Genomic DNA, 11,276 nt, shown 5'->3' with positions numbered 1-11,276 from the left:
ATGTAGTGCAGTCTTCACAGTCATTTATCTTTAATTGTTATTCTCATTATGCTAAGTATTGGACCTTTCATTGTTCTTTTCTTGTACATCCAAAAACAATGATTCATCATTTTAGTCTTCACAATCTTCTTCTTCAAAATAATAGGTCTCCATTGAACAAAAACTCTTTTTAGACATATTTTTGTCATCTATTCTTTTGTTTATGTCATCTCTCCTATAATTACCCTTTACTTTGTTATCATCGTCTAATCTCTTATTGCTATCTTCCCTAAAAGTACATCTATCAACATAATGAACAATTCTTCCATAATTAAAACATTTGAAGGACAACTTACCTTTGTATTTTCTATATCATTTTTTTAGTCTCCTCACAAAGTTTGCTTCAATTTCATTCAAATCATTGCTTGTTTCAAATACATCTTCAATCTTCTTGATGAATTTGAATGCAACTTTCTTCTTGTCATTGTGCATCTCTTCAAACTTTGAAATCTCAAAGGAAAAGAGTGATCCATAAAGCTGATCCAAATTAAATGTATTTATTTTATGACTTTCTTCAATAGCATACAACTTAGGTTTGTAAGATCTAGGTAGTGTTTTCATTACTTTTCTCACAACTTCATTTTCTTTCAATTCTCCACCAATACCTTTGATTGCATTTACTATCTCATTAATGCAGGCAACCTTCAATGTTCTCATCTTCAAACATCCTCAGTGTCTCAAATCTATACTTTAGCTATTACATTTTGACTTGCTTAGTCTTCTCATCTCCTTCATAAATGTTGCTCAACTTATCCCAAATCTGTTTTGCAGTTTTGCATCCATTGACCTTCAAAAACTCTGAGTTGCTCAAACTATTGACAAGTATATTTCTTTCCTTGGAATTATTTTCATGATTCTTGATCTCATCTAGAGTACTAGGACCACCATACATAGCAATATAACTGTTGTCATTTTATGACACCCTTGTTCCATTAGTAAGAACCGATCAGAGATACGATCCATGGACCAGCGCTGCCCCAGGTGATCAAGGAGAAAAGCAGAATAATTATGAAGTGTGAGGTGTTGCCTTGCCTGGAGGAAGTTCCTCCCTTAGCCTTTTCTTCATTCCCCGTAATTTCGGAACCCCGAGGTTCTGAAGTTCCTTCTCTTTGCCTTCTCTTGTTTTTCTTCTTCGGAACTCTGGAACCCCGAGGTTCCGAATTTCCCTCTTCGTTTTCTTACCTTTCCTGGAACTTCGGAACCTCTAGGTTCCGAAGTTCTTTTGCCAAGTCTCGCCTTTTCCTTGCCTCCTTCTCAGTTCCCCGGAACTCCGAGGTTCTGAAGTTCCTTTCCCTTGCCTTCTCCAGAACTTCGGAACCTTGAGGTTTTGAAGTTCCCTCCTTTCCTTTCTTCCTTTCTTTCTCCAAAACTCTGGAACCCTAAGGTTCCGAAGTTCTCTTCCTTTGCTTCCCCTCTTCTTTCTCAAAACTCCGGAACCCCGAGGTTCTGAAGTTCCTTCTTTAGCCCTTTTTTCAGTTCCCTGGAACCTCGAGGTTCCGAAGTTCCTTGCCGCTCTCATTTCTCCTTCTTGGGACCTCGAGGTTTTGAGGTTCTTTCCTTGTCTTCCCCACTTCGGGAACCCGAGTTTCCGAAGTCCTCAGACTTCTTTCTGGCTGGCAACACTTCCAGATGGTGTGATCAACACTCAAATCTTTAAATGCTCCGACGACTTTGTGACTTGTGCACTTTCTTTTGTGGAGCTACAGGGGTGCATTTAATGGTTTTGGCAGGATTTCCATCAAGAGAGGTACGAAGCCATGCTTGTTGTGGTGAATTATGTCATGTTTGCATGCTCTGACTTTGGAAGGTTGGTTAATCCACCCTTCTCAGGGTTGCCTTTTCAGAGCATGGCAAGGTTGCTTGCATGTACAGAAAGTCAAGTGCATGCACTCCCAAACTGGCATTTCCCTACACACACAGGGGTTATGATCACTCTCATAACCTATTTTCTATATAAAGGTTGTTAATCCTCATTGTAAAGGCTTCTCTCCCTTTTGGGTTGAGCTATTCTATGCTCTTTCACTTCTCTTGTAGGACTAGGATTGTGTCTATTTTATTTCACATTCTTGCAACTGTAAGTTTGGTCATTGGCCTTATAATGAATTGAAATCACCATTCTTGTCTTCCTTCAAACCTATGTATGTTTCCTTACCTTCATCATAGGTATATGTTTTGTGGCTCTTCTCTCATATATGCTATGTTAACTTATTTTTGAGTGTGACTTGTGGGAAACCTTCTCCCTTCTTGACATTCAACAAATTCTAACCTCCATACATGCATTAGGGTCACTCATACAACTAAAGTTTGTGCATCTCCTGAGTATTTCAGTTGATTCTTTGTATCATTTTGGGTAGGAAGAGGAACAATATCTTCTTGGTGCATCAACTCCTTTTTTTTTAAGCATTTATCTCTTCCTTTTTCCTCTGCAAGTTGTTAGGATAGGCTTAGGAGTAAGTTTTGAAGTGTTCAGTTGGTTCAACACCTGCACTTGGAATGAGAAGGAAGGTGACCTTTTCCGAAAACAAAACCCCCTTGCGCAAGGTCCCACACTTTGAGTTTGTTTCCATGTTTGACGAGGTTGTTGAGTTGATAGCTTAGAAAGGGTGCAATCTTTTGTGAAAACCATAACTAGACTTGATAATGTCCCATATTCCAAGCAGTAGAGAATTCATTATGATATTTTATCCATAACCTCCACGTAGAATAACTTGAGTCATCAAACTTTGGTGCTTTGAAATTTTTCTTCAAACGGTTAAGGTCATCTTAGAGGAACCTTGCTCTAATACAATTGATGAACACACCACAAGACTAAGATGGGAGATGAATCAGTTTGAACCTTAAAAGAACTTATTTATAATTCGTTAAACTTCAAATTACAATAAACTTGTCTCTATAATTATGAAACATGAAACCATAAAGAACAATACACACAAGAACACCAGATATACGTGGAAAAGACAAGAAGGAAAAAACCATAGTAAGAATCACACTCACAATATGAATAACTGATTACAGTTTTTTTTAGGCTCAAGGCCAAGGTAGCTCACTACACTTGATTGGACATGTAGGACTAAGACACACAACTTTAGGGAAAGATACAAGGGACTTGCATTACTGAAACACACAATCTCAGGGTAAGATACAAATGAATTACATTATTGAAGCGCACTGCTCTAGGACAAGATACGAAGACTACACAAGTTACCAAAAGGACTCACTATCTTCCGACATGTACAAGGAAATGATAAATTAAAATGAAAAATATCTCCTGGTCATGAAACTATCTTTGAACCACTGTATCAAGTGAACAATATCATGGCGAACATATCTCACTCCATTCACTGTCACACTGAAGAAAGTTAGCATCCAACGTAATATGTAAAAATTCAGTGAAACTTGTTAAATAATCGGCCCAAAAATAATCTTTCAAGGAAAATTACTGGATATGAATCTACACACACTACGCTAAGACCCATATCAACCTTCTATCTCAACCTCCAATGCATATCTGGACCAAAAGATTATGATCCAAATAAGATAAACCAACTGAGTTAGCCAAAGACTAACTCAACTGAACATGTCGAACCACATACCAACATAACTTCACTTGTCGATCAAACCAACACTTGAGATCTGAACTGGAACATTGCATGAACCGTATGAACATGTCCCCCAAGATTCAACATGTTAAACATAGCAGAGAATTCAAAGCATTTCTTAGACCAGTCCTGAAAAATAGCCTCACTGTCAACAAACTTCATGTTCAACCAATCTTCACCATTTGAGTAACTGAGGATTTGACAACATGATAGTGTAACATCCACATAACGTAGACATTATGTCTAAAATTGCAAGCCATAATCTTCAAGAACTGGAGGAATGTAGAGCATTCTTCCATAAAGACTTTAGATACTCTTTCCTGCATATTGCAGCTTCCACTACTGTTATCTTTCAAGAACACCTCATACTTACTCAACATCACCACCAGACAACATAACAACATCTGAACACTCATTTTTGGACCATATGTACTACATTCACACAACCGAACAATTTCAACTTCCTCTTCACTTCTTCATTAACACACCATGACATTAATGACAACACCAAAAAAGTTTGACATAAATGACAACACAACTCAAGTTTCTAGCAAGGCTTTGGTACAAAAAATGGTAAAGAGGAAAAAATCCTACACCTTCTCTAGTGTGCTGGGTTGAAGGTTCTATAGGGACTTTCAACTTCCTCTTCACTTCTTCATTAACACACCATGACATTAATGACAACACCAAAAAAGTTTGACATAAATGACAACACAACTCAAGTTTCTAGCAAGGCTTTGGTACAAAAAATGGTAAAGAGGAAAAAATCCTACACCTTCTCTAGTGTGCTGGGTTGAAGGTTCCATATTTCCAAGACCTTGTCCACTATATCATTGTTTACAAATCATGTCAAAAACAAACTTATAATTTGTTTGCAAATGTGAGGGAGAAGGACTTGATCATCATAGACTTCATTAAAGTTTGTTGTGTATGTATACTTTGAAGGACCAAATGGATGAATACATGAAGGGGGATGGATCCTTGTAGGGGGGTGCACTTATTTGGTATCATCATTACTCATGTTCACTTGAGAGGTATCATCATCATCTAATGTTTCATCTCTACTCAATGCAATGTTAGGTGACATATCATTAAGGAAATGCATAACATCATCTTGTCTAAAAATATGTTGATGGCTAAGATAAGTTGTTGGAGAATAAGGAGGATCTAAGGTGATATAAGTGTTGGGAGTTTGATTGTCAATTTGTTTAACATGTCCCTCTTGCACCAAAGTAACCTTATGAGAAGAGAATGCATAATTACTCTTCAAAGCTGCATCTTCATTGGAGAAATCATTGATAGGAGCATTAACTCTTTCCTCCTAGTTAAAGGATACTAGAGAAGTGCAAGCATCATTCATCTCAACATCATCCCTACGAGGATTAACAAAGGTAACACTTGGAACATCCACTAAATATTTAATAAAATCCAAGCATTCGATGAACATCTTTCAAAATATCATCATATAACAACATGAAATATGTATGAAAGCTTTGAGAAATTAAGTGAATGCAAGAAACATCTTTGAAACCCTTATTATGTGATACATTAAAATGTAATAGATTAATGCAAGTAACATGAAGCAAAAAATGTCACCATTCAACACATGATTTTGATAAATATAGCTAATAAACAATGTAATCACATGTGAGAGTGCAACCCAATCAAATTTTGTGAAATCCATAACAAAAAATGAGATTTGAAAATTGCTAATCAAAATTATGCAAAATGTACGAAGCGTCAATTTCACAAAAAATGTAGTGTGGAGGATTGGGGTTCACCAGTCTAACACCTAGGAATCAATCTCATTCACCTCAACATACATTAGATAATGATCAATAGGCCCAAATACAGATCCTTGGGAGAGCTAGGCACAATGGTTGATTATTCCTTTTTTTGTGCTTTTGATATGATTGGATAAGATAGAACGATAAAATGCAAGAACGAGGTCTAAAGAGGTAAAATTGACAATAATCAACATAAACAATAAACTATAGAACATATATGAACACTTTGAAAACAGCTCTGGAAACATGGATAAAAAAGGAACCTATATCTATAATTTGAGCTTGAAAGTTCTAGATTGCATGGCTAGGTGTCCTAATTCTGAAGGTGTTTGATGTAAATATCGTGAAAAAAATCTTGATCAAGATTTTGCAAAAATTATCTCCCTAAAATTTAATTATAGAAGTGTCTAACATTTCATACTTTTGAACAATGTCTAAGGTTTTTTTCTTCTTCAAAGTCTTCGTCCCATTCTATACTTTCTGAATCTATAATTCTTCTTTGCCAAATTTGAATCCTATACACGAAAAAAGAGGAAAAAGGTGTTGAGTTGTACAAGGCTTTGCCTAAATTAACATTCGAGTTGGAATTAACCCTACAACAATGATGATTACGAAAAAAGACCTTACCCTTGCAAGGCAAAGGCAAAATGTGAAGTAAAATGCCGAATTAACAAGATTATATACCTTAAGCTTGTTTATGTTGATGATTATGCAATGCTCTTTGAATATGATCCTCAAGTGTTGATGCAATAACATGACATTACAATACAAGATCAAATTTGTAAAAAGCCCACTGGTATGAAGATTATTGTTAACTTGTTGCTCTATTATGCTTAGATTTTAAAAAATACAATTAATGCTTGCTCTAGGAAGTGATTAAGATGGGTAGTTATGAAAAAGGAATTATGAAAGATGCTCTTTATATGGATTTCACAAGGTAATTCATAAATCAAGCCAACCTCCAACAATCAAATTCAAATATCGAGATCATAGATCAATTGAATGGGAACTAGCACATCAAGTAGTTCAAATTTGGGTTCAATCTAGGTGTACAATGGTGCCTAGCACCGTAGTCCACCAGGACTATATGTCACCCACCTATAAAGGGGTGAAACAAAGGCAGATGCAACATGCACATGCTCAAAGCTTAGAATCTTATCACCATATTAACATATGTAAATAATTTGACAATAAAAGGGCTTGAAAAAAGCTTGGAAAGAGCTATGAAGGGAATGCTAGGTTAAAGACCCAAAAATGAGTGTGAAATTAAAAGGGGTTACAACTTACGACACTAGACAAAGCCATAAATTTGACTTACCAAAACTACCCAAAAAGAACATGAACATTTCAATTTAACAAATTCTACAATGTTAATAGAGTGTGTCAATCATTATGCATTACCAAACATTTAAAATTAAAGCAAAGCACACATTAGAATCACCTTCATAATAACCAATCTAATCTCTAACAAAATACTATAAAATTCTAAATCTTAGCCAAGAATTTAATAATACTTAAACAAAGACTTTTGTATCAAAATGAAAAAAAAATACTCATGCATTAAAAAAAAAAATGATTTTTCCATATATTTCTATATTTTAACTTCAAGAATATGTCAGTATCATCTTAACTATTTCATCTAAATTAATCCTTAACTTATGCAATATACATATAATTATTTGACCAGATTTTGTTCACGTGAGGTATATTGACCTTCACAAACTTGTAACAATTAGAATCCAAAGCTTTCTTAGTAGGTCGGTGTCTCAAAACCTTTTCCATCTATTTCGTTTCCTTCTCCCCATATTAAAAATTCCAAATTGGTTGACCTACTCCACAATTATAAACAATTTTGTACAAGTACAAATCCAAATTGCTTTTTCCAACCATGCAAAATAGCTTAACATTATCTTGTAAGTTTGGTAGCCAGAACAATTTTAGCGCAAAAAAGGAAAGAAAAGATGGTTTATATTTCCAAGTAAATCTTATAAGCAATTCATATAATATTCTATCAAGACATGGAGAAGTATAGCATGCAAGGAATTAAAGCAATTATCAATTTGCAAGCATGGAGAAGTATAACATGCAAGGAATTAAAGCAATTATCAATTTGCAAGCTCCAAGAAATAAATTATTAAATGTGTATGTGATTTTATACTTCAAGCCTTCATTGTTTTATCTCTCTTTTGTGTGGACACCAATAAATATACACCTTCACAATTGATTTCATTCAGTAATTTCAGTACATAATTATTAAACTTGCATTCCACCTGTAGCTCTTGTTAATGAACTGTAAAATTATATTCATTTTCTGTCAGATAGCCAATGGGGGCATTCATTGCAACATTTATGAATTGCATGCTACGCTTCAATTACACACTTTTAATGCACGCCAACTGAACTTATTTCGCAAGACGTGGCATCCATTAATAGAAATTCGGGATATAAAAACTTTGAATTCACCTCACTAATTTGCCAAGACGTGACATCCATTAAATTCAGTCCATAAAAACCTTTTCAGAAACTGTTTCATCTGTCACATTATAAATATACCATAACACATGTCAGATCATCCCATAAGACTAGAATATGGACCACTAAGGATCCCACAGAAATTTTAACTCGGATTTAAGCATATGAAAGATTGGTTGCCTTCGATCATACACAAAGAAGAATATTACAATGTCTCCAGCAAAAAATCCATGATCATTTTCCTGTAGCTTTCAGACACTGATATTTCTGCTTTCACAGAGGACCTAAAAAAATAGCTTGTATTTACAGGCTACTGGTAGACATTTTTAAGGAATATTTCTTGAACTTGCCCACTAGGGTACTGCATACTTTCAGCCCTCTGGAACAAAAATAGCCATTTTGTGCAATATGCCAATATGGGTAGTAGCTGCTTAAACTAGAAAACATCCAACCCACTATAAAACTGAGACGTGAATTGCAAAAGTTTAATGAAGGTTCAAATAGATCTCACGACTTATAAAAGCTATATTTAAAAAACTCGATACAGATCTTATTGGACATTGATATTCCCAACGGCTACAGAATGTGATCGCCTAAAGCATGTACAGAAAGTCTAAATATAAGAAAATCCAAAAGCAACGAATAAACAAGGCCGGTAACCATGTAAGCACAATTTAGACCTTGAGAAAATTAATCTGGCGCATACATTGAAACTGTAAAATTAGCTGGCCTACGAGTAAAAGAAGGAAGTATTTTAAAAGACTATTATTAGCCGTAGTAATTGGGTTTCTTCAATTAAATCCAGCAGATCTTGCATTGACTTTACTTGAAATTTCTGGTGATTAGAAGCCAATTTCTTTCCTCAAGTACAATTTAGGAGCACACGCAACATAATTATTGAAGCTGGATGAGCATGTCTCTATAAAATCTATACGACGTTGGAATTTAGTTAGAATACCTGAACTAAAATCCCCATCGACATCATAGACAGTACAAAGACTACTTAATATTTGTAGTGTTGGTCCAGAAGTCATAATCAAGGGCTAGTTAGCTCAGAACTATAAGAGTACCCATTGTGGTTACAGTAGGTCTTAAGTTTGACTGATAGTTGGATCATGTAATATTTAACATCCCAGTCAGATTAGAACCAGAAGCACAAAATGAGGCTTGAATGGGATGTTGGAACAATCCACAATCCAAAACATACATAGATGGCATCCATCATGGGCTTGGAAGTGAGATGATTGTTTCTGTGTTGTTTAAGCAATCCCCATTCCTAACAATATCAAGGGTTAGTAGCCCATAAGAGTTCCTGGGCTTGACTTCAATATGATATCCGAATTAGGATCCCTAACCACGTAGTCAACGAAAAACTCAGTCAGGATTCTACATCATAGATACGAATCTAGTTATGAGCTTGTGACCCTTTATTTTCAAAATAGCAATGTACAAGATCACTCAAATTAAGTATATTCTAGAACAACATCCATCAAATAAAACTCCAAAACTGAGATGATCTACCAGACGAACCAATCAACAGATGAATAGGAGAAAGTAAGTTACCGTTCATATCTCATGCCTAAAAAGTGCATATATACAAAAATTCTGTTAAAAAATTCTTAGGAGGTAATGATATTTGGTAGCCCACATTATCTATAAAAGTGTAAATATGAGAAAATCCAAAAGCAACGAATAAACAAACTAGTAGATTTGTGAGGATATATTAGACGTTGAGAAAATTTGTCTGGCTCTTAAACATTTGTTGCAAAATAGCTAACCAACTAGTCAGATAAGTCTTAAGTGTAGCGTTTGGATTTTAGCAATTAGAACCAGCAGGTCTTGCACTGACTTTACAAGAAATTTCCAATGGTTTAAAATCATTGATGAGTTTTACTGAAATGGCTTCTCTGTGTCATGGAATAATATAAAAAGCATAAAAACTCAATTAATAGTTGAAAACATGAAATTTCTACAGTTCATTATATCAGTTTAAAAATATTTCAAAAAAAAAATATCATCCAAAAATATTTCCAAGCTGAAATCATGAACAGTGGAAATTTCGTATTTTTAATTATTTCTTAACTGTTAATTTTGTTTATATAGTTTTTATACGATCACACAAGCCATTTCAGTAAAACTCGTGAATAATTTAAAACAATTGGAGATTTCTTGTAAAGTCAATGCAAGGCCTACTGATTTTAGTTGAATGATGTTAAAAAAAAAATTCAGAACAAAACTTAAACCAACCTACTCTAAACATATGCGGTTGGAGATGAACTCATTACAGAATTAACATTGCATGAATCATTTGTTAAAAATCTCAGCCTCATCCATCAAAGCTTCTGAATTTTTCCATTTTTTTAATTTAAAGTTTTCGATTCGGGATTCTCTTAGGCAAACTTACATTTAGTATCACCCCTCACAACAAAAAAATTGAAACCGATTTGTAGTCTCCTTGATGGGATAAAATAAAATGAGGATGGCTACAAACTTGTTACCATATGTACAATGCTGCAATTTAGATAGAGGACCTCAGTTAATATCCATAAGATCATTGTCAATACAAAGGTCAGACACGTCTTAGCTTTGTTTACTTGTGTGTTTGGCCAGCAACCATATCAAGGGCTAGCATCCAGAGATAATAACACCCATCAAGCATAACAGTAGGTCCTAAATTTGAGTCTTAGCTGGTCCATGGAAAATTCAATGTAACAGTGAGATTAGAACCTTGGAGCACTTAAATGTAGCTTGAAGGAGGTACTAGAAAAACCCCAATCTTGATTGTCGACCATATATAGGGAATAATGGCCTGATAAATAGAAAACAGTGGTAAATTCAGAAATGTCATGGCTTATATCTTCTTGAATGTTGGTCTAGCAATCCGCATTCCAAACCATATCAATAGCTAGTGGCTCCGTGGTAAAAGCACCTAGTGTGTATACAAGAGTTCCTAGGCTTAAGTCTAGCCAAAGGTAGGATCTCTGAGAGCATATAAGAATGGGCTTGAAGGTGATTATAAGGAACCCACATTCAATGACATAGAGAGCACTCATCCTGCACTTGGAAGTGAGATGCTCTGGTAGGAGGACTGAGCTTGAAGGTGATTTTGAAAAACTCACATTCAAAATGACATAGAGAGCACTCATCCTGCACTTGGAAGTGAGATGCTCTAGTAGGAGGACTAAGCACACACTGTGTGGCTGAATCATGTGAGATGTTCCATTAAATAGGAATTGCTGAAATTAGTAAGAATTCCACATAAGGGATCAATCAATATATGAATAGCCACAATTGAAAAAGTTGAGAAAATAAATTAAACACTGAAAACATATCTCATAACTGAAAAATGCATGTATAGAAAGGTCCTGTACAAAATTTC

This window comes from Cryptomeria japonica, chromosome 3 (assembly GCF_030272615.1).
Source record: "Cryptomeria japonica chromosome 3, Sugi_1.0, whole genome shotgun sequence".
Taxonomy (NCBI): domain Eukaryota; kingdom Viridiplantae; phylum Streptophyta; class Pinopsida; order Cupressales; family Cupressaceae; genus Cryptomeria; species Cryptomeria japonica.
Note: the sequence above shows the minus strand (reverse complement) of the source record.